Raw genomic sequence first — 24,686 nt, forward strand, 5'->3', positions numbered from 1 at the left:
GAAACTGCCCAAAATCTTTCTCAGTCATGGGGTATTCCGCCTTCATTTCCACAAAAGCACGCAAGGCGCACCAAAAGACATTTCGATGAGTTATGCGAGGATGAAAGACTATCGAATGCAGAGCAGCACTTCAAAGTGTCAGTATTTTACGCAGCTCTAGACACTGCCGTTGCACAGATAACACACAGGTTTCAGGGCATGCAAGAGGTGACATCAAGGTTTGGGTTTTTACGCACACAAGAACTTTTGTTAAAATCCGTCGATAAACTGTATAGATCAGCAAGTGCTTTAGCAGACCAATACAAAGATGACTTGTCTGCTGATTTTCCAGAACAAGTGCTTTCATTTAGAAGCGCATTCGTGTCCACCATAAAAGAAATCGAGCATGGCTCAGTTCAAGATTTGGCACACACTCTATTCATAAAGCACCACTCCACATTACCAAGTGTGCCTGATGTAGCCACGGCTATTAAACCGTTTCTCACTCTACCTGTAACTGTGGCAAGCGCCGAGAGATCCTTCTCAAAACTTAAATTAATTAAGACGTATCTGAGAAGCACTATGGCACAGGAAGGACTGTCGGGGCTGGCCATACTAAGTATTGAAAATAAAGGCCCGCGCAGTCTGGATTTGAAGAGAGCGGTATGGGAATTTGCTCATCAGTACACCAAAAGATCAAAACATGTACACTCGCTTGCAAGCCTGTAAGACAACATGAAGTCCTGTTGCTTATTAACATGTACACACAGTTGTTGTTTTTTTTTTTGTTGTTTTTTGACCGAACGCTGTTTATTCATCTGCATGCTCAGTTTAGCAGTATGTGTACATGGATTTCCACATCAATACTTTATTTTCTACCACATGAACCTCAGCAGGAAGTTCTGCAGTACATGATTTACATCCAGTATCAATGTTCAGAGCCACTGCAGGAAGTAACATGTCCTTTATACAGCAAGACAGGAAATCAAGTCAAGCCAAATTTCATTTGTGCAGCCCAATATTACAAATTTACGTCAAGTGACTTTAAAATCTGTACAGCAATACAACATTCTCTTTCCTTAGACCTTAGATTTAAGGAAGTAAGTTTGTGGAGGTTGGGATAGTGGATGGACGTGTAGCACCTCCGACGTTTATGTATACACATATAACATTTATACACAGCTGACGCAATTTTTATCGCTCTGTATTGAAATGCTTTGTTAGAAAAAATAAATTGCTTATAAAAGGGAAAAGCTTGTTCTTTCCTCACAGTACAGTTCTGTAAGCAGTACTGAGTATTTGATTATTAAATCCTGCACTCTGCAACAATGTGTAATGGACAGGAGTCAAATGCGCAGGACCATGGACAGGTCCTGTATCTTTACACACGCAGGGTCAGCACCTTTACTCACTCTGCTGCTCTGTTAATTTGCCCTTAAACGGTTATGTTACGGTGCTGAGAGGGGACATTGGGGCTGAACACCTGGGGTGTTGGTAATTTCATCAAGGTATCGCCCTAAACGACCCGTCTGTTTTCAGATTTGATTTCAGAACATCATACCTTGTTGTTACACACAGCTGTCTATACGAGTTGAGGGAACTCATTCCTGATAGGAGAACATCTTCTTAATGTAATCTTAATGAACCAAAGGCCAAAATGCAAGGCAAAGAAGAAAATCTTCTCACCTCATCTGACAAATTGCATAGCTTCATATCTAAGCTCATACTCCTGGCGCTCCTTTGTGGAACAGGGTAGGCTTGAGATGTTTCCCTTGTGCAGTGAACATATCTCTCTGCATCTGAAAATTCTTGAGGAGAGATGTAGCCATTATTTTCAATTGGAGTCTTTTGCCCAGTTTGACTGGGTCCGTGACCCTTTGAGTTCATGTGCACTGGAAAGCTCAAAAGACTTGCCACTGCTGGCACAGGAGCAACTGGCAGGAATCATGGAAGATTGCACATTAAAAATGAAATTTCAAGACACAGCTTTGGACATATTTGGGTATCACTGGAGAAGGACTACCCAATTGTTTCAACTAGCACCACCATTGCAATTCTGCTACCCTTTTCCACAGTGTATTTATGCAAATTGAGCTTTTCGAGCCTAACTTACATCAACAACGAGTATAGGGAGCCAAGGTCAACAATGAACTTTCATGCTTAACTTCATCACAGTATATTAACAATGTGTCAAACACCATAAAGGCCAAGCTGCCATCTGTATTTTATGTCAGTGCTGTCAGATTTTGGATTTGAGATGGTACATTTAGGCCACTTTCATCTAATATGAGAGGGAACAAGAGCTGCTGCTAAACATTTGGAGGCCCTAAGCATGATTGGTCAACAACTGCAGGCTCCAAAGATGAACAAAAAGAACTATGCACATGAAAAAGGAATAAAAGGAAGTAGCCTCATCAAAACAAACAAACACACACACACACACACACACACACACAAAATATTTACTCGTCCGGTGAGGGTAGTCTTCGATGAGGGGAAAACACGTGCGTGGGATACCCCCTTTAGTCAAGCTGACTCACAGAGGAACAGAGGTTACCCCTAGCTCAGCGACATGGGAAAGGCGTGTGCTTCAGAGCACGTTCAGTTTTTAAAGGGGCGGTGATGTCATGGATAGTATTAAACACAGATGAGAAATCCAAAAATAAAAGTCTGGCATGGGTGCCAGTACCTTCTTTATACAGAAAGTAATGTGATTCAGGCATCCTCTACTCCCCTCCCCACACTATATGCAAACTGCATGGGGTCCAGAGTCTACCCCACCATATCCAGCAGTTCCCTTTTGACCAGCCTTTCAAATGACTTCATGACCAGTGATGTCAATGCCACAGGTCTGAAGTCATTTAGTTCTTTAGGGGTTTAGCCACCGAGACAACAATGGACTCCTTCCATAACTTTGGAACCCTTCGCTGCTCCAGGGACATCTTAAATATATGACAGAACACCTCACAGATCTGCTCTGAGCAATACTTAAGCAGTCTTCCTGTGATACAATCCGGCCCTTGGCTCATATATATCTTATTTTTCTGGAATATTGCCTTAACATCATGAGCATCGAACATCTGGTTTGGGGGGGAACTCTTTGCATAATTCCTTAAGTTCATCTGCAAAGTCATGGATATCAAATCTTAAATAAAAAGAATTTAGTACTTCAGCTAGGTTTTTGCTGCTATCACAGCCTGCAATGCTAACCTGCTTGTTTAAGTTTTTTTGCTGCCCTGACATTTTCCTCATTCCGTCCCACACTGCCTTCAAGTTATTGCTGCTTAGATTTTCTTCTAACTTATTTTTATGTAGTGCCTTAGCCCTCTTAATTTCCGCTCGAACCTCCCTCCTTGCCTCTCTTTTTTCTGTCTCATCACCTTTAAGGAAGGCGCTTTGTTTTCTATCAAGTACATTTTTCAAGGATTTAGTAATCCAAGGATGGTTATTAGGGTACACTTTAACATGCTTCTTAGGAATGACAGTATCCTCACAAAATGCAATATAACTGCATACAGTGTCAGTGAGTTCATCAGTATCTGAGGCAGAGTCCTTGAAGAGAAACCAATCAGTGCAATCAAAGCATCCCTGTAGTTTAGAAATAGCATCTTCACTCCGAACCTTGACTTCTTTAAGTCTTCACCTTCTCCCTCTTAAGTGTTGGCCCATATACAGGGGTGAGATAGATGGTGTTGTGGTCAGACAAACCAAGGGGGGGCCTAGAAGAGGCCTTGTATGCATGGACTCCCTGATGGTGACATTATTGCACCACTGCTGATTTATATATATACAGACTCCACCACCTTGGGATTTCCCCGTAGCATTCATGTCTCTATCCAGCCTGACAGGCGCTCCAAAGCTGCTGATTGTCAGATCCGAGTCAGTGTCTGTAGTCGTGAGAAATGTCTCACTGAAGGCCATCATGCAAGCATCTCTGTACTCGTGTAGGTGGTTTGTGTTTGCCTGCAACTCGTCAGTCTTGTTTCTGAGTGACTGAACGTTTGCAACATTTTAGTCATAGTTGGATGCCTCCTCTTTTCCCTCGTCTCCTCACCTTAGCGGAGTAAGTCCTGTCACCTCCACAAGTCTTGTGCCTGGAGATCTCCATGTTTAAATCTTGAATGAAAAGTGGGTCCATACGCATGTCCACACGGTTTAGGTCGTCCCATTGCATTACGTGTTGGCCTTTCTGCTGGTTTTGATACACACAGTTGTAACAGCCGAGCGCTCATTCTGATCATGAAAATTATTAACATATATAACAACTATTAAAGGTGCTATATGTAAGAGCAGCCCTGGCCTGTCCTGTCTTGTAATACCACTTTGTACCTCAAGAGGTGATAATGAGTCACTGTAGCATCCAGTCTAGTCACTAGTGTGTTTATGTTGCTAATAAATATGTGTTGCCTGCCTTGGTGGTGCTTTATTCTGCCGCTTTGATTCTATTCTTCAATGCAAGATTGTTTGCAGTTAATGCTTGTTGGAGTCCATAACCTTTTAATGTATTTTTGGTAATTTTGTTTAATCGTGTGAGTTTTGTTCTCTTTTCTGGTTAACCATATACTGACGAGGGCATGTGTACTCATAATTCATAATCAGTTATATGTATAGCTCAAAGTAGACTTTATTGTCATACAAGACCATACACGTGAGAAGTGCACAGCAGAACGAAGGCTGCAAATTGCTTGTCTATAGAAGGGATTTTGATTTAGTTTGGACAAAAAGCGTCCAGTTGTGAGGCTCACATCTGGGCTTTGTGTGATGTTCCACTGGCGGGACTGTGGGTATTTTGAGGGATATGGTGGTGTTGGGTTTGGCAATTGAAGGACGCACCAGGGGTTTTTGCAGCTGCTCGACTATTCAGGTGAAACCAGCTGTCAACGTTGTGGCCAGTAGACAACTGTTGGTGGAAAATGTGATTTTAGCAACTATCATCAGATTGACCATAGTTAATGTGTCACCAGTACATGTAGGTATTTACATAATTTCCTCTGCATAATATGTCTCATTTATCGGTACTGACCAAAATTGACACAGCAAGAGCAGTTGCTTTCTGTTATGCACCATCCATTTGCATGTTGACATTTTTGAGCACTTCTTGTTGGGCCTACATTTTAAAACACTGCACCGATGAAACAAATTCTCATCACATCTTTGACAAAGCATCATGAGGGAGAGCAAGGCAGAGAGACAGAGACAGAGAGAACTGACAACAATGAACTTTAACTGAAATAAAAAAGAAATCGTAATATAGTTTGGTTTTGGCCCATGAGCAAAAATAAGAAAAAGATGGATCCACGCACAGGTGAAGTGTTTAGATGTAGGTTCTGAAGCCTGAGCAACACTCCTCCCTTAAGCACCAGTCCTGTGGTCTAACACCGTGTGAACACAGGAGGCATAGTGTGAGCGGCATGTTGGCAGAGCAGCAGCAGCAGCAGCAGCAGCTAGGGTTCTACACTTTGGGTCATGGTTATGTGAAATGCAAGCCATCAAACCTATGTAGGCAGCTGATTAAAATAGGAGCGTATCTGTTCCATCAGACGTGTGAGATGGATGACTGACAAATGCAGCTGAACAGCTTTCTGTATAGACACAGTGTTAACATTACAAAGAGCAATGTGCCTGTTTGTGAGGTATGTTAAAGGAAAATTCTGGTGTATTTCAACTTGACTTTTTTCCCATAAATGTGACCACTGTGACTCAATGGATTACGCTAACTTTTCACTTGCCAGCTGGACCAAATAGTCATATGGTAAGGAAAAGGGTGGTTATGTCAGCTGGCAAGTTGCCCCGTATGTAGATCCCTATGCATAATGGCTGCTACAGGTGGCTAGTTTCTGTGTTTTACTCAGAGACAAACTGTTGATTCATGTGAAAATCATGTGTATTTGGAAAGCTTAAGGAGGCGTGCACAGCTTGCTCTGACATGCGTCATTTTGTTTCCCTGAATCTCTATAACCAAGCTGGCAAGCACAAAGTTAGCATGACAAATAGAGTCACAATGGACACATTTATGGGAAATATGCCAGACTTAAATGTACCAAAGAGAGTGTGTGTATTAAACAGACGGGTAATCCTACATGAGAAACTGTCATCTGTTACATAGTGAATAAGCCAGACATGATGGCTGCTTCACAATAATATTAGATAAAAATGGAGTTTGGCTAAAATCTTATTATTTACGAGTAGTCAGCTACCGCCCACAGTGCTAACTAGTTGTTTTACAAGTCCACTAGTCACTAGTTGGTAAAATCCCTTGTGTTCCTTTTTATAGTAATGTGCCCACTACATTTAGAGATTTGAGTGGAAAAGGCAAAGTGGTGATGGTAAAGGTGGAGCAATAGGAAAGGTTAGTGAGTCACCAAATGTTTAGGATTCATCTATTGAGGACCATAGCTTTTTATGTTGTGTTCACTGTACACACACTTTGTCTTTGTAAGTGCACTTAATTGATAATGGTCACCAGACTGGCAGGACAGTTCATCTTCTACCCTCAGCCAGGACAAAACAGCATTTAAGATATATAGGACACTATCCTCCCCTGCAAATCAAATGCTAATTCCCTCCTTGGTGAAACAGGCCCTGGTTATTTGTGGTGAGAAAAACAATGGATCTCTCCGTGAGAATGTAAGTGGTTATTATAAATGATAAACAGGCATCACAGTGGGAAATAATTACCCAAACTAAATCCTCCCACTGCTACAGGAGAGGAACACGCAGAGCACAGCAAACTAATTGAAGGGGAGACGTTTCCCTGGGGTCACTACAGTGGAGACATGTATCAGTTTCCCGTCGACTGCAACATTAGACATCTTCATATCCTGCTGCTAGCTACAGAAACCCTGGGAAGCATAATACAGGCTGGCTGCAGTCAAAACTTGTTTTCATGTGTCTTGCTGTGAGGGCAGGCCACTGGCAATGCCATGCCATCCTTCCCTGATTACGAGATACCACAGAGTCATTCATGTGGTGAATGCATATGAGACCCACACTATTAATTAAGTCTTTTAGTCACTTTTTTTTTATGTCTAATTAAAATAACACCTCTGTTGAACCAAAATCCCCATCTCGTGTTCCACTTGCTGTCTCATGAGCTCTACAATCAGATACTAAACCTGTACAATTTCCATCACTGCTATGTTATTTAAAACCTGGACATGGTTCAGATTCCTGTTTTATTAATTAATCATGGGTTATTTAGGTGTCATTTTTTAAATTTTGGACAGAGCCAAGTTAGCTGTTTTCCACTGCTTCCATTCTTTATGCTACAGTATGCTAACCATGTCCTGACTCCAGCTCTGTACATGACATTAATACCAGACATGACACTGATATCAGTCCTCTCATCTCACTCTCAGAAATAAAAAAAATATGTGTATCACTCAAATTATTGAACTAGTCCTTTAAACAAATAACAAGTCAAGTTAACCATGGCCATGGTCTATCCCTGACCCTGAGCAAGTTTTAGTTCAATCCAAGTCTCAAGTTTGTTGTTATTCGGGGACTTACAATGCTTTGTAAGCCAGTTACAATAGCACAAGGGCCAAAATCACACCAAATACATCTTTTTAAAGAAACATTGCATTGAACACCTAGATGCAAGTTAGCATCTCTATGTGTGAAATAATTCAATGAGAATTCTCTTTTTGCCAAGATATTAATTGTTGAGATATTTTAGTTCGGACCAAAGTGGTGGGCAGACAGACATTGCCATCCCTAGAGCCATGCCGCCAGAGTGGCTAAAATGCTGGTCAACTAGTTTTTGTCTGTCTCAATAGGACTAAGTGTAAGTTTAACAATTTAATCTAAATTTTTGACTCATCAAAGGCGTCCTATCCCACCAGGAGTGTTTCAGAAGCAGAGCGTCTTGACTGCGGGGAAGTCATCCGCCTTTTAAATTCAGTCACACTCCTACTATGGTAATTATGGCAGCCTAGTCAAAGCTGAAAAAGTGCCTTAAGGCTACCATAATTAATGCAGTAGCAGGGCAACTAAACTGCCTGATTTTGTTAACTTGCTCAGATTTCATTGATTTGGTCATTTTCCTTGGTTTTTGTGCTTCTACTATGGTTGAGTAGGCTATGTAAATAAATGGTTTCTTTATTTGTCTGTTTTAATTGTGTTTATTATTGATACACAATCAGGTGTCTGCATGGGGTGTTTTATTTTGAAAATTGACTGGATGTTCTTTGCTGTTTCTGTGCTTGACTTCCTGCCCAGCTTGATCTGTTTTGTGCATGGATGTATAAAGACAACTGGATACAGCGTCGGAGGTGGGGCCCCGTTCATTCCTGTGAAAGTTGCTCAGTGGCGCATGAAGCCAAAAAAGTTTAGCCCTCCGGCTAACTTGAATGGGGATGAAACAATTCAATCTTGTGGCTCTTCTAGGCTTTTGAAATGTGATCGGACCAAATTCTGATAGTGAGACAAGTCATTTCGCGGGAGTTGTGACGCTCAAAAAAATGTATCCACTGATTTACAGACGTCTCTTTCACAATGTAAGTCTGTGGGAAAAAGTCTTTTTGGACCAGTGTGCATCACATGACATTGTAATTACGTGGTTTGGCCGCTATATATACATGGTTCTGTGCAGCTTGACATGGCTTCCATCAAAAATAGATGGGGTGCATATCTATAGCGCAGTGGAGTGGAGAGCAGCTTCTGGGATGCTTCTGAAACGTGCCGCGGCGCACCCGGTGGGATCACAATAGAGTGGTTGCGATCAGCTCCGACAGTTGCGATGGAGCCGCAATGTGGTGTACTCGCACCCAGTGGGATCCAGCCATTACATTGATGAGTTCATCCAAATAAGGTGAAAATGTTTATGGAGCCTGGAAAAGAGAAAAATGGTTTGTTCAGATAAAATGGCACTGTGTTACACTTAAACACAAACAACTTCTACTTTGGTCTTTAAATGCATTTAATTTAGAAGGTGTAAGATGGAAGTTTCTACTGGACAGAGTGAATGCCTTTGGCAATCAAAACCATTTCATTATTCAGGAATGCACCAACTATAAATCAGCTGTTGTGGAAATGTGATAAAATGTTGAAGACTTTTTTGTGGAGTAGGATGTGGCGCCATGGATGTGGTACAGTTGTTTTAGCCAGCAGAGGGCAGTAGCTATACAGGGAAGCCATTCACATGCGCTGTAAGCCTTGCATATAAGCAAGCTGCACTAGTGAATGAAAGCATTAGAACAGTTCTGCGGCCAACTATAACATAATTTTATTTGTTGCTTGCTGAACTATTTAAATATGTGGCACCTGAATCCTGTCATCAATCAACGTATGCAACACTTACATGATGCATATTTTTGTGCTAGTGTGTTTAGTCAAACTACCACATAGCAAAATATGGTGCCAGGAAGTATTCTATCTCAGATAAACTGTACAGATTAGGAAAGGGCAGTTAACTGGGACCTGCAGCTCACTTTTGGCCTGGTGCCCTCCTCACTAATGCCGCCCAGCTCAGAGGACAACTGATGAGGTTTCTGACTGACTGATCAATTCACATCCTACTCAACAAGTGGGCTGGTTGAGAGCCACCCAGTGTTATTGAACTTTATAAAGTGGTTGGCAGGCCTGGCAGGCAGTGACACTGATGCACATTAGGATTCACAGTGAGAGCCTACTGAGCTGCCTGCCTGCTCACCCTGGCTGATTATCTACCACATCCTGTGTACAGAGATCCAGAGAGAGACAGACAGCCTCTAAGCCTGCTCCTCGCTGTTATTCAATGCAGAGAACTGCTCAAACATTCACTCCCTCCTTTTATGCACTGTTTCCCTCACCACTGCTCATTCTGTCTGCTACTCGTATGGACACAGAGTGCATCGGACAAACTTTTCAGTGCAAGTGAAGAGCTTGTGTCAATGATGTCTGCGATCTAGCAGGACTGACAAGGACAGAGCTGCTGAACTGAATGCCATTGACAGTGAACAGTAGCTAATGTTGCGTTTAAAGTTTGTGTTTTGTCATGCTCTTTCGGCTGAGAGCCACAGAAATGTTGTGTCTCTTGTCTGAGTGCACTCGCTGCTCCCCAGTCAATACTGCCTTATCCTGGGTGTGAAGGGAGGAGGGGAACAGTATCCTGGTGACACACTCTGTGTGTATAACAAGTCAGCAACTTGTTTCACTTCTCACTGCAGTCTCGCATAATTGATGTGACCTCAGCTGATGTGTTTAAACACTATTTGTTTAGAAATTTACCTCTTATGAGGTTTGGGGATAAAGCTTAGTTTTGCCATGATTTCCCTGTTCCAGGCAAATATGAGATCTACGACAAAAACCTTTGAGTTGACACAGAATACATGTCCTTTGTTTCAGGATTGTTCATTTAGTTTGAGCATTTCTGAGACACATCATGTTATTCCAGACGCTACAACAGTTTTCAAACATGTCTGATTTTATCATCACCAAAAAAAATAGGTTCACAGCAGTGAGGCCAAATGTGGTGAGGTGCTAGCTTGGTCTTGCTAGTGGTGGGGCCTGAGATGGCAATTTTTGATGCACAGCAAGATATCTAAGACTGCCATTGCCAATGTGGTGTTGATATTCAAGGTACCCCACAGAATGAATATTAATGATTTGCTTTCTTATAACCCTATCCCTGTTAGATTTTCCATTGTCTGTAAACAATGGGCACGACTTTCCTACAGGTGCAAAGTCAGCAGCAGGCAAAACACATTTCTCATGCAAATTTCCTCAGACGCTAGTCTATTCTTTTGCAACTGCACCTGTTTTCAGACCAATATGCTTATGTTGAAGTTGGAGGAGAGGTGCAGCTGAGCTGTGAAAGGGCAGTTGGTTGGTACAGTTTTTCCTTTTTCAGTTTGCTATGCATTTTTTTTCATCTACTGCAGTTTGATATGTGCATCAAAATATACATTTTTAATGTGACTGTGGACAATTCTTACCAGTAATATCCACATGAGCATAATCTGGTAAACCAGAGTTCCAAAGAAACATCAATACTAATGTTCTCTTTGGTGAGTGAATTTCACTCAACAACTTGCAGAATGTCAGATCTTTCATGTGGAATTGATTAAACACCTGTAGTCATCACACAGCAGCACATAGTCACTGATTTGAGTGAGAGGCTGTGCATTATTTTATACCCAGATTGGTTCTGCACAAGTGTATCCATATAATCATTGTGTAAAATACCCTCTGACAGCCAGGGGTACTGTTCTGTGCAAACTCCTTCCTAAACAGAATAGGCCTACATCAGTCACACTTTCCAACCAAGTGGCAGAAAAATGAGGATAATGCAGAAGTGCCAAAAACCTGCATTCTATCTAACGGCCAACAGGGGGCGACTCCACTGGCTGCAAAAAGAAGTCTGATTGTATGGAAGTCTATGAGAAAATGACCCTTGTCTAGACCCTCTTGCTTTATTACCTCAGTAAACTGTTTCCTAATGAGTTTATGGTCTCAATCACTAGTATCAATTCTTCTTCAATACAGCATGATGTCATTTTGTAAAATACGGCCCCATGTAGAGTAAAATAGATGATAAAGCAGCGTATGCTTTAGGATGTGGCTACGTTGTGATTGACATGTTGCTACCACAGCGACAACGTTGCTTATGTAACATAACCATGGCATATAGGCGTAGCTGCTGCTATTTCACAGTGTGTTTTCAGTTCACCAAAGTTAACTGTAACATTTTGGTCACCTAAAAAAAGTCTTGCTCAGTGTTTGGTTGTAATAAAAGACCCACTAATGAGTCGGATGATCAGTTTTTCCATTGAGTACATTTTGTTTTAACGGTTTCAGGCCTGTTTTTCACTAGTAAAAATTGGCATTAGCATTATCACTGTTAACCATAGATTGTAAATGCACCATGCTAACCAAACTAGCAGCTAGCGCTATGGTCAGGTCCACCCTGTCGTCCAAATATGGTCGCTTCTAGCTCCAAAAATCCATGTTGGCGACAGTCAAAATGCAAACTCAAGGCTTCAGAACAGGAGTCCACAAACCAATGAGTGATGCCACAGTGGCTATATCCATCATTCTTTACAGTCTATGGTTAAAATAAGACCTGACCTTCCCTGTCATCAGATATAAACTCTCAGCTGCTTCCGGACAGTGCAGGGAAAAGCTTAGAGTGCAGCATACTGAGGCACACAACAGTCAGAGGAAATAAATCAATGATAAAAATAAATAAATCAAGAAACGCTCTGATACATGGAGATTGTGGAGGAAGAAACACCCTGCTGGCAGAACATGGATACTTTCATTCACCAATGAAAATCTTTTGTCAAGACACCACTGACTGCATTATTCTAAACACTAACCAGCAAATCCCCAAACCCCATTTTGTATGTGTGTAAAGATCTGAGGATGCTTTTTATTTGTTTCCCATTGGTTAATAAGTGATGATAGTTAGTAAAGATATAAATTAGTTTTTCAAATATGCAGAGCAGAAGCAGAATCACAGAATTTAAATATATATCGGCCTTTATTAATATTTTGCACAGTTATAACTGGAAATGCTGTCACCAATATACATCAATTGCCTGTTTATTCGACTGTTTGGGGCAACATTGATATTTGAGGTGTTGTGTATTTGCATTTTGGAGCTTAAGATGCTTTACAAACATGGGGCCAAGCGCAACGCAAGTGACTTTGCTAGTCTTGCTTGTCATTTTCCGTCTAGTGCCCACAATGTTTAAATAGCAAGTACACCTGCACCCATCTCAGCACCCATGGTCTTAATTGAGGTGCATTGTTGGCGCATTGCTATCTTGACGCAGCAGAAAGCAATTGTGCGATTGACCAACAAAAACCTGGTCTGAAGTCAATGGCACAGTATTTCACTTTTATTTTGAAGGCACATTATCAAGATAATAATTATGTGCCTACATAGGCGGGTACACAACACGTGTACACTCCGTTTGTTACACACACGGATGCGCAGCAGTGCACAAACATGCACAAGATTTAAAATAAAAGGATTACAATGAGAAAGATTATTATTGTGTGCATTAACATATTTTAAGAATTGCTGCATACTGTTGCACAAATAATAATGGATTTCAAATTCTATTGATCTGAACAAAAGAGCTTTTGATAATCCTAGAAAATTTCATGAACTCAAAAAAAACAAAAAACAGTGGATGTGTTTTGTGCTGCAGCCAGGCCAGACGCTGAGAGATTCCAGCTGCAGATGGATGGTTAAGAGGGAGAAGTGATGATGATTACCCGGTGAGTGCTACCTGAGCACATCCATTACACATCTCCAGATAAACACACCTGACTCTACAGCGAGGCAGCTGCCACAGGACAGAACATATGGCCATCCATATTAAAGTGGAGCGACCGTCTTTACTTGGCACACTTACAGTAAAGAGGCATGTGTGCATTTACAGAACATTTGCAGTTTGTATCAATCAGTCCATTTGTTTATTTTATACCTGTTCTATGGAAGTGATAGTGAATGGTGATGATGGAGTTCATGCCCAGGTGTATGTATCCTTCAGACATACTGTATATTAAAATACATACACCATGAAACAAATATAAGGGAATTCATACTCTCAATTACAGCATACTCTATGCTTATGGGAATGATGAGTGACCCTGCACTTTTCCCTAAAACAGGCCCATTTAGCAGAGAAACACTGTCTAAGGAAACACAAAGAGGGGATTTGATGCTAAAAAGGACTAAATGTGGCAGATATCCACTTGATATGACTAACTGATATGACTGTTAAAGCCTCATATAAGCTTCAGATAAACTTTTGAAAAGATTTTTTCTCAAAACAAGGACTGTGGATTTAGCATCTTAATCACATTTGGAGAGATCCTCTAACGTTCAGTAATAACAGAGGGAATGATTACAGCGAGCAAAACCTTTTTCAGTGTTCATATGGGCACCTGACTGTTGTTTTGAGATTTTTTAAAAATTGTAAACCTATCCTTTAAAGGGGAATTAAACTGATTTTGCACATCAGCACAAGTTTCCACTTGTTTTATGTGTAAAAAGTCTTTTGTTTGTCCAGATGGAGCTGTGTGAAATCTGATAAATTGCCTCAAGTGATGCCACTTGAGTCAGCATCGGTTGGGAAGACTAAGAATAAGAAAGAAGTTAGGTTACCAGACCTCTGTAGCCCGCTCCTCGTCTCTGGTGGAGGCTAGCTGCTCCAGGCTACATTAGCTGCTGCAAGTATAACAAATCCAAATCTATGACTGCTGTATTGCAGTACAATGCTAAATTGGTGGAGTGCTCTTTTAATAATATTAAATTAAAACTAGATTGTATTAATTTAATTTTATGAGAAGTAGTTTCTCTGAAGTTTGGATGAAGGAAATGTTTTCACTAAGATCACTACGTCATTTCCTTGCTTAACTTGGTGATCTCGGACAAATGCCACCATTGAACAGCTGAGTTCTTTACCAGCAGATTGGAGGTCAGTGCCAGGGTCTGTCAAAGAGCTGACCCACCGTGAACAGCAGTGCACATTTGTGCTGCACCATTTCTTTAGTAAATCTGGTCTAGAGTTGTAGCCAATGTCTTGCATTAGCCTAGCGAGCTAACGGTCAGTAAGGGATAAAAGAAGTAAGTAAGTAGACTATAGCTTCAGATCTTGGGGTGGGGATCCATATTTATCGAAATATAAAATCTTGGACTTACATGAGAGATAAAGGTAAAAATCCTTCACTGTTACTACTACTCACAAACTAAGAATAAAAACTATAGGCTACATCATATTTCTTACAACTTAAAAATGCTCTTAAATTTAAGAGAGCTCCAGAGATCTGTTAAGCTGGATCACATACCTAGATGTTATTCATTTTTAGCTGAAGCAGATTCAGAATGCATATGAGTTTAGAGGAGTCTTGAGTTCTTAAATACTTATATGTTAGATAAATACTGGCAGTACCAGTCAGGTTCTGTGTTTTAAAGATGTGTGTATCAAGAACTTACAGTTGAGCCCTGCAGAAGTGCGAAAGAGTAGAGTCAGTGACCACACAAAGAGCTGCTGAGAGCCTAGAGTTTGGACATGTGCCCTGGTTTAAGTTTGTTTTCTTCCCCATGCACAGTTGGTGGTATAGTTGCTATAAAGATGGAGAATAATATGGACTGTCTTGTACTGGAAGTGTGCTGTTTTTATTTTCCTTCAGCCGAGCAGCAGATCACATGCACTCGTTAACCTCATGCTTGTTTGTCTTGCATATCTCACAAAGACGATGATAACAATTAGTCATCAACTTCCCTATTTGTCCTGCAAGGTTACCCTGCTGACACTGTGGCATTGGAAAAGTTTCCCTGCAATATGTCCTCTCAGTGGCTGAGAGGAAGCTTTGTCATATTCTCTGCGGGAAAGAGCTGGTCAGTGAATGTTCTGTTTTTTATACTACTCTAGATGGCATCCACAAACAAACGAAATATACCTCAGAACCTTGTCTATTTCATTATGTTTGGGTAGATGATTATAGGCTTTGAGCAGCAAAAGTGTCACAAACAGTGTGTACGCACAAATCTGTGCTCAAACCATGTGTATGAATGTCTTAAACACAAATCTGGGATTCATCAATATGTTCTTACCCGAATTTGTTTTTATTCAGCAAACAAATTTAGAACTGCCTTAGACCATGCAACAGTATACTAGAACCATACTTATTTAAGTAATGATTGGACCTAAATATACAACATTTAAAAATGTGAAATTGCTAATAATATACAATTTACTAATTATAAAATGAATAGCTAAGATGTTGTCATTCATAAACCATCATCATAAATGTAATTAAATTATTATATTAAAATTGTCCTGTTCCCTCTTTTAGATGACAACAACTTATATATTGGAATTTCCATATTGGAATGTGCAGCACCAGCTTTGTTTGTGATATATGCAGATGGTTAACCAGCAGCCTGTTTAGTGTCCTCACAGCCTGACAGTTCAGTAGAGGCTCAGGGAGGGACGCTCTGCTGTCGCTACATCACAGCCTGTTGTGGACGAAACACGATGCACACCTGGTGCAGCAGTAGAGATTTATTTAGATCAATTCCACAAATCTACACATTGTAACAACTTTTTATTTTCTTACAGAGGTACTGTGTGGTAGTGGTGCAACAGGTATGCAGGCTGTATACAGGATTCACAGCCAATGCCAATGACATGTTTACCAGCCAAATCTGCCTTTATTGGCTTCTACTTCTGAAACTAGTGTTTGCATTTCACTAGCAGTAAAGTTTTTCTACAGTTTTACCATCATGGCCCTCTTTACAATGAGTGACAGCTCTCTCCACTACTGCACCGCTCCAACAGAGCTTTCCTTATATGGAGAAATGGGGGCGTGACAGTATCCTAATTACCAATATCAGGCACGTGCCTGTCAATTTTAAATTCTGATTCACTAACATACACACGGTGGTAAGAACAAAATTGGGTGGTGTTCACGTGTCATGAATCTGATGGTAATTTTAGGTGTTCACTTATTTTGTACGCAAAGTAAGAACATTTCTATGCACATATTAGTGAATGAGGTCCAATATGTGTATTACAAAAAGTCAGCTGTATATTAACATAATACACCAAGAAGAATCTGTGTGATTATATATACAGTACAAAAAATTTATTTTTAAGAACTGATCACATTTTGAATGTAAAATGTTAGTCTGCAATGGAACTATAGCTGTCAGAATCTCTATATGTATGATATAATGGATGCAAAACAACAGCATACCAACAGCTGTATATCAATCAGGAAATTGCATTGATCTTTTTCATAACCTTTCCAAAATTTGTGGAATCTCAAACCATAAAAAGATACACAAATTTCAACTTTTGGCCATACGTTTTCAATCTGTGCAGGCCTGTATAAACTGTTAAAGTGATGTTATGCATGTCTTCAGTTCAGAATACAGCTTTTGTAGGTGTGTTTTTTGTATTGTTCCAATGCAAAACATTATGATGGATTGGAAAAATTGGCCCTATTAACATATTACTGAGTTGGGTTCTTGATCAAAGTGACTGGCCCTCAGGATTTCTTTAGCAGCGTATGAATCAGTCACTGTAGGTACAGTGAGCCTGTGTGAGACTGAGCTCTGTGTAATCAACGTGGTAATACCAATGTGTAGCTTTCTGGGCTGATGAGAGGGTCTTAATGCTGTCCAAGGGGAACGTGTTGTGTTTGTGAGCGGCTTTTCTCTGGCTCATTCTGTGCTCCTCAGATGAATACAGTGTCAGATGTGGTGGGGCCATCAGGAAGAGATGGCTGACAGTGCAGCAGAGGTGTGCTGGAGGAAGCCCATCCTCTTACACAGTATCACCGCAGGGAATGACAGAAAGCTTCTTGTATCTGCCTGGCACAGAGGTGTGAAGCCATATCCCTACATCTGCTGTGGAATTAACTAGACGGGGTGTCAGGCCTGAGCAACAAAGCACTCACCAACCAAACCACGTGTAGTTCCCCGCTGTAGAACTGTCCACATTAGTTACAAATCCTGCTGAAACTCAAGATATCATCATCAAGGAACAAAATCGTACCCTTTCCTTTTTATCATGACTTTTCAGTGACATTGGCATGAAATACTGAACTAAGACCAATGTAATATTTTTTTGGAAGAAAACAGCTGTGAGATTCACCAATTAGTCCACTAATTAAAGTGATTTAGTCATCTAAGCCTGAGCTGGACTGAAAGCATACGACTGCGCAGAGGGTGGCCACAGGCAACACTTGAGAACCACCTTCACATTAAAACTAATGAGCTAAAGAAGAAAGTTGACTCCCTCATTCACCTCAGTCCTTTTGCAAGAGCTGGCATCCATCTGGCAGAAAACTCCATCCTTACTGTGTGTACTGGAGAGAACGAGACATCAACCTCTACAGTAAAACTGATAGTGCTGTGCATTGGGGATAGCTCCAGTGTAAGTCCAGGGCTGCCATATTAAAATGAAATCATTTCAGCAGCCATGGCCACCAAACATAAAACAAAGTCAAGAAAAGGTTAATGAGGTGTTTACTATGGAAAAGGTCACAGCTAAAATACAGCTGAAAATGGACATTTTTATGGATATATGGTCACCAAGGATATAAGCTATGTCAGAAAGAGCTAGAATATAGAAAACTGCCTCTGGTGTACTTTTTATTTTTTATTATCTTTTTTCATTATTATTTTACTGTTTGTTTAATATTTTGGTCAGTTATACCATGCTTGTTTTCTGTTTGTTTTTTTGTTTGTTTGTCTCTATCCCATGAAATTTATATGTGAAGATAGACAGTATAAGAGAATGTGCAGATTGTATGGCATCAATAAAAAGTTCAAAAATTCAAAAATATAATAAAATGACATTATTTGATAAAATTTTAATTTTATTTTCCATCTGAGTGTGCATCACAGTGTATATGACAAAATTAAGATAAAAAAGTTCAAAGTTCAAAAACCGTCTTGTTTTGTAGACAGATTTTAGCAGTTCAGCATCAGCGCTAACCTCACTTAAATTAGAATTGAACTATGTGTTAATTTTAGCTCATTTTTGGTGAAAATGGACTGGAAATGCTCATTTTCATTTTCAGTATGGAAGCATTCTCCTGGGCCTCTACAGTGAAATCTGTCAACATTGGCAGCCCTGGACTTCCATAAGCTGTGACTATGAGCTGTGAGAGGGGATAGACTTATCTACTGATGGGTGAGTCCACACACAGTCCAGCATCTTTTTTGATATTTTTCCTTTGCTTCAGCAGACTGGTAAAAACCTTTATCAGAGATTTATTTGATGTCTTTAATTTCCCTGCCTCTCTTCGCAGTGAAAATTTGCCCTGGTGGGTGTCACTGCTCAGGCCCTCTCAGTCACCGGCTGTTCGCCATCGCTGCTCATTAAAAGGCTGAGTGCTCCAAAAACTCAGCTAGTCGGACTGTCTGTTTCATTCAGTCTATTAACATTGTCCTTCATGTGCTGAAAGCTCTTTTTGCTTCCATTATATTATATCCACATGGTGAAGATCAAAGGATTGGACATGTTGTATTTGTACCACTATTTTGATCTGTAATCCAACACATTAAAGATTTGTGGCTTCTACAAAACCACACAGTCCTTCCCAGATACTAACGCTGCATTATTAAAATTACATCATTGCTGTTATTTCAATTTTCAGTTCAATAGGTTTCATGCCCTCTAAACCTCAGTTTCAGGAATCGACTCTCTATCTCTAATAGGTTCATAGTAAGGTCCCTTATCCAGATCATCACTAAAATCTCATCAACTGTCCTCTGCCTAAAGCCCCACATGCACCAACATCATTGACAACCTTTTTGAGATATCACTGACACAGAAACAGAGAAAGAAATGAAATGGAGGAAGATTAAACCTCCTGGGTGAGATGTGATAATGTAAAAAACAGAAAATGTATAGCTTGTTCACACAGCACATGCACGGATCATAGCAGTAGGTGGCCCTCATCATTTATAGTGAAAGCTTTAGACTGTGCAACAAACAGGGAAAAATCCACACTAACATTTGATATATCACATATCATATAGATCATATAGATACCATCATGTACCATCATATGTAGTATTGTATTGATGTATGAAACTAATGGTAAAATGGTAAATGAACTGTACCTATATAGCGTCTTTCTAGTCTTCTGACCACTCAAAGCACTTTTACACTACAAGCCACATTCACCCATTCATACGCTGATGGCCAGGGCTGCCATGCAAGGTGCCAACCTGTGCATAAGTAGGAACTAGTCATTCGCACACACATTCACACATCAATTTGGGGTTCAGTATCTTGTCCAAAGACACTTTAACATGTGGACTGGAGGAGCAGGGAATCGAACCACCGATCTTCCGATTAGTGGACGACCTGCTTTACCTCCTGTATGGCAAACTGACCAAATGAGGAAGAGAGAGGCAGTTTACTACAGTCTGTGTCAAGGCCCCATTTCCACCTAGTATTCACATCATCTGTGTCTGGATATATTATCTGGATCTTGATTTTACCTGTATTGTGATTGTAAGTCAATATGCAAATTTAATAGGCAGGGCTGGCAGACTTGTCAGCAAACATGCCACGTCCAAGGTCAAGAGAAGTGATGCCACGGACATGCATCATTTGTTCAGGAGGACTTGCTAGCTACTGCTACTTCACTAGCTTTTTGTCGGGCAGCTTGAGCTAGCAGCAAGGGACAGAATTAAGTAACCACAACTGAAAATTGGACTCATGCTAAATGTATTTTAAGGCGTTCCTGTGTCTGAAATTTAATGTCTGAGTAAATCAGGTTTAAAATCTGTGGCATCATTTTAGCAAACACACACAGAGGAAGAGAGACTACAGCAGAGATAAACAGAGAGAGACGCAGTTTAAAAGATGTATTACAAAGTAACTTTAGAGCTCTCTGCTCAGCCACACAACACAAGACGAAAGAGCAGGAAGCAACAGTCAGTCAGTTATTTTTCTGTTTCCCTTAGGTCCTTCCTGCATATTTTTCCTGACTTTATTGGCTCATCAACTCCAGTCCAGTGTGATATTACTGAAGCAGCCAGTTATAGTCATTAAACGTTACATTATGTGCTTACAATCTTGTGAAAGGAGTTTAATAATTTTACCAAAAATCTCCCACTGATTTTCCACAAATCATTCAATCACTGATCATATTTCCTCACATATACAGTAGCATTCCTTACAGTAATATATGCAGTAACATTTCTCTCACGGGATGAATTGTAGTTCCAAAAGTTTCTTCTCTTCAACCAGTATTGCAAGTTCAACGGCACTTGTGCGCTCCATTCCTTTCCAGACATTACTCAACGCACATCAAAACAGCCTGGCATCAGATCTTCAAATCAGATGAACTACAGATGGGCTCATTTACATCTGTAGCCTTAGTAAATACCACGCTAAATTAAAACATTGCGGTGACGCAGCAGTTTGCGCCCCTGATGATGACTTGTGACAAGCTTAGGAAATATCCCCCTTAGACTGCTGAAACCTCATATTAGCTTCAGCTGAACTTTATAATGTATTTCTGCACTAAAAGAACACTGTAGATTTTGTCCCCTATTGAAAACACATTAGGAAGGGATCTCTTCACTCTGAAAGGAGGAATGATTACAACAACCACTGTGCATATGGGAATGTGACTAATGTTTTGAATTGAAAATATGTGAACCTATCCTTTAAAGATGTTTCTCTGCTCATCCAAGAGGCTTCATCAATGATTAGACATTAATACTTATTTGTTAATCAGCACAGCGTAATGCAACAGACTGGCAGTGACACAGCAGAGTTATTATAACATTATGTTACAAATGGCAGTTCAAAGAAGTTACAGTACAGTCCATGAAACTAGTGAACATGTCATCTAAGAAGCTGTGGAGCCTGTCACTGACTTCAGGTACCTATTCAGTGTTGTTTGAACTGCCTGTGGTCAGCAGGGGGGGTGGGATTATTTTCCTACCTGGTTAGATGAGTGTTAGTTAGTGGGTGTAGAGATCTGTGCAAATGCAAGGGGCTGTATTGCTGTGGGTTTGCTGCTACAAGTAGCAGTCAGATGATTAAATACATTTGAAAAACTGCTGTTTCTGTAAAAGTTACCTGAGCTTGAAGACTCATCAGAGGCCGAAATATAATACTTTCAGATATATTTATGGAAGTTATCATGTTACCAATCATTTTGTCATCTATCAGGGCCAACAGTACACTTATTTGCGGCCTACAGTAGTATGTGTACTGTTCTCTTGATAAATTGTCAGTTAATGCCCCAAAGAAGATGATTTTGAGAAAAGTGGACCCCGAGTAAGACAGACAGGATACATCATGGAATCCCAAATTCCTTAAGTATATATTCTAAGTAATAAACAAACACAAACATCCCCATGCATTTCTATCTGACATATGTCAGACATCTAATTTGAAAAGAAATGATGCTAGTGGCTCTCAGCCAAGCCCTGGCACTAATGAGAACCTGGGGCTGCAGATGAGTACAGATGTGGTCACATCTGTCATGTCCCAGAGCATGGCTACAGGCTGTGGTGACTGTAGACTAACTGCAGCTGTGGAATACATATCATAGTCACTCTGTCTCTGTTTGCCTGAAAACAAGGGGGCAGGCCCGCTCATTATCTCTTGAGTCACTGTGCTGGCAACATGATAGCCAGCACTGGCCAGCAGAGGGTTCAGCAACAATCAGGCTGAGCCTAATGAGGTCTGCAACGCCAACAGGCTAGGGACACCTCAGAAACAACTGGAAACTGTTGTTGAAAGCTCAGTGCTACTTCATACTCTACATGTTTTGTCTGTAAAACAGATCAAACGTCTTCCAGGATAAAACACAAAAGATAAATGTAAAATAATTATCCACATTATAGCAACAAGAAGGCCCTAGGGCACAGAGCAACACGCTCCTCACTGCAGGAGAAAAGGTGTGCAGGGGATTTTCCTTTTGCTCAGCTCCACCCACGACTCTACCAGCTGCATGCCACTTTACCTAGAAAACACAAGAGCACACCTCAAACAGTGGCTCATTAAAGCCAGTACATGTACTGTACAAACAAATATTAATCACTGAATTCTCAAGCTGAACTGAAGTTGAGGGCCAAGTCCAAGAAACCTCAAAGAGCTGTGCTTGTTCTTGGGGTTCGCAGGTTATTACAGGCAGTTCATCCAGGATTACTCCAAGATTGTGAAGCTGCTGAACAACCTCAATGCTGGGTACCCACCATTTAGAAGTGGTGGATTCAAAGAAAACAGTGCTCAGTACTTCCAGCCAAAAGAGCCTTTTGAAGGAAGGTGGACAGACAGCTGTCGACAAGCTCATTGACAAGCTCACCACAGCCCCAGTGTTATGTTTTTCCAACCAAAAGCAGATAATAAACATAGCAAACATACAGATGCAAGCACAACTAGCCTTGGAGCAGAGCTCTGTCAAGAGCAGGAAGGGGAGATGTGTTATTGCATTCACCAGCTGTGGATTGTCCAAAAGCAAATCTCACTACTTGAGTTTCTGGCACTCAAGTGGGCTGTAACTGAGAAGTTTTGTGACTATTTGTTCGGAAGCTCTTTTACAGTGGTCACAGACAGCAACCCACTAACTTTCATTCTGACCACAGCTAAGTTAGATGCAACAAGCTACCACTGGTTGTCTGCCCTCTCCACCTTCAAGTTCCAGCTTCAGTACTGAGCAGGGAGATGCAACATAGATCTGGATTGGTCTTTCACAATATCCCTGTGCAGAACCTGTCAACAATCTGGTTTCCCAGAGAGAGGAGGAGTGAATTAACCAATTCATACAACCCCATCTGCCTCTGAGTCTGACAATTTCATTCATGTCCCCCATAACGCTGTTAGTGCAGTCTGTGAGAAACACCTAGTCTGCCCACCTGTGAACACCAATAACAATGGTCCTATTATTCCTCTTGTAACATCTCTTGCTATATTGACTAAAGCTATTCCAGACAGCTTGAGCAATATGACAGGTTTCCTGTAATTTCAAGCATATCAGAAGAGGATTTGAAACAAAAGCAGAGCCGATCCTCCTATGTGTGAAGTCATCCGTCAGTTGAAAACTGGGTATACTCTCCTCCTCCATTTCTGTCCTCCAGCTGAGAGGAGAGAACTGACAGAGTTTCCCATCCTTCTGCAAGAAATAAACTTGAGCTGAAGAACAGAATTCTCTATAGGAAGAGGCAAGTTGGTGAGGAAACTCACTATCAGCTAGTTCTACCAGAGGAGTTGAGAGGCATGGTTATGTGAAGTCTTCATGACGACGTAGGTCATTTGGGTATCGACCGGACCCTTGACCTCACATGAGCTCGATTCTTTTTGCCAATAATGGATACTGAAGAGAGATTAAAGTTACAGCCGCTGTGTCTGTCGAGAAGCACTGCCAGAGAAGACGGCGCCTCTAGCAAACATTTAGGTTACCAGACCTCTTGAGTTAGTCTGTACAGAATTTCTATTGACAGAGCCAGACTAAAGCAATACAAAAGATGTCTTTGTGATCACTGACTTTTTTACTAAGTGCACAATGGCAATCCCTACTCCTAGTCAAGAGGTTAGAACAGTAGCCAAGTGCCCATGGGAAAATTTTATATTTCACTGTGGCATTCCTGTAGTTGGTATCCATCCATGATATCCTGGGACCGATCCTCGCCAACAGGTCATCAAACTGGGCCCTGGTCAGCCTGAGGTACCGCTGGAAACCGCCGTCATCCAGGCGCAGTTCCTGGAGAAGGCAGTGAAATTCACCCAGCTGTGTGTGCCTCCGGATAATGTCATGGATTCAGATACGGCGGCGTTTGGTTTTCCGCCATATCTGGGACTTCCACCACAGGTACAAGGCAGCAATGGTTGTAACTTCAGTCATGGTTGATGATGGAAAGAAATGGCGGAAATAAATCTCCTCTTCTCTAGTGAATATTCGCGGGGGGAAAAAAGTCGTGCGAATGACGTGAATGAAAACAAATGATCCAGCGGTCAAACTCGCATGAGTAAAGTGAGGTGAAAATTCGCTTTGCGTTTGGTGTGAACACAACATTACACAACACAACATTAGAATTGAAGATAAAATCTGGAAACTATCATTGGACCAACTCGATGTCAATATTGCATTCTGGTTGATTGGTAAGGGAGGACGTCCTCCCTTGGAGCGTCATTTTATGTGTCATGGCCAATCACAGATTAGCATGAAAAAAAATGAAATACATTAAGTCCAATGTAAGAGATCCCGTCCTGCGGAGGACAGCA

General features: G+C 40.9%; 1 long non-coding RNA gene across 1 annotated transcript; it reads left to right on the forward strand.

Annotated features, from left to right (window-relative positions):
• The first annotated feature begins 15,236 nt into the window (after positions 1–15,236).
• Positions 15,237–19,125, forward strand: LOC121882861. The gene is made up of 3 exons (XR_006092173.1): positions 15,237–15,316; positions 18,511–18,623; positions 18,742–19,125. It is a non-coding gene; the product is annotated as an uncharacterized LOC121882861 (long non-coding RNA).
• The last annotated feature ends 5,561 nt before the right edge of the window (positions 19,126–24,686 follow it).

Source organism: Thunnus maccoyii, chromosome 17 (assembly GCF_910596095.1).
Source record: "Thunnus maccoyii chromosome 17, fThuMac1.1, whole genome shotgun sequence".
Lineage (NCBI taxonomy): Eukaryota > Metazoa > Chordata > Actinopteri > Scombriformes > Scombridae > Thunnus > Thunnus maccoyii.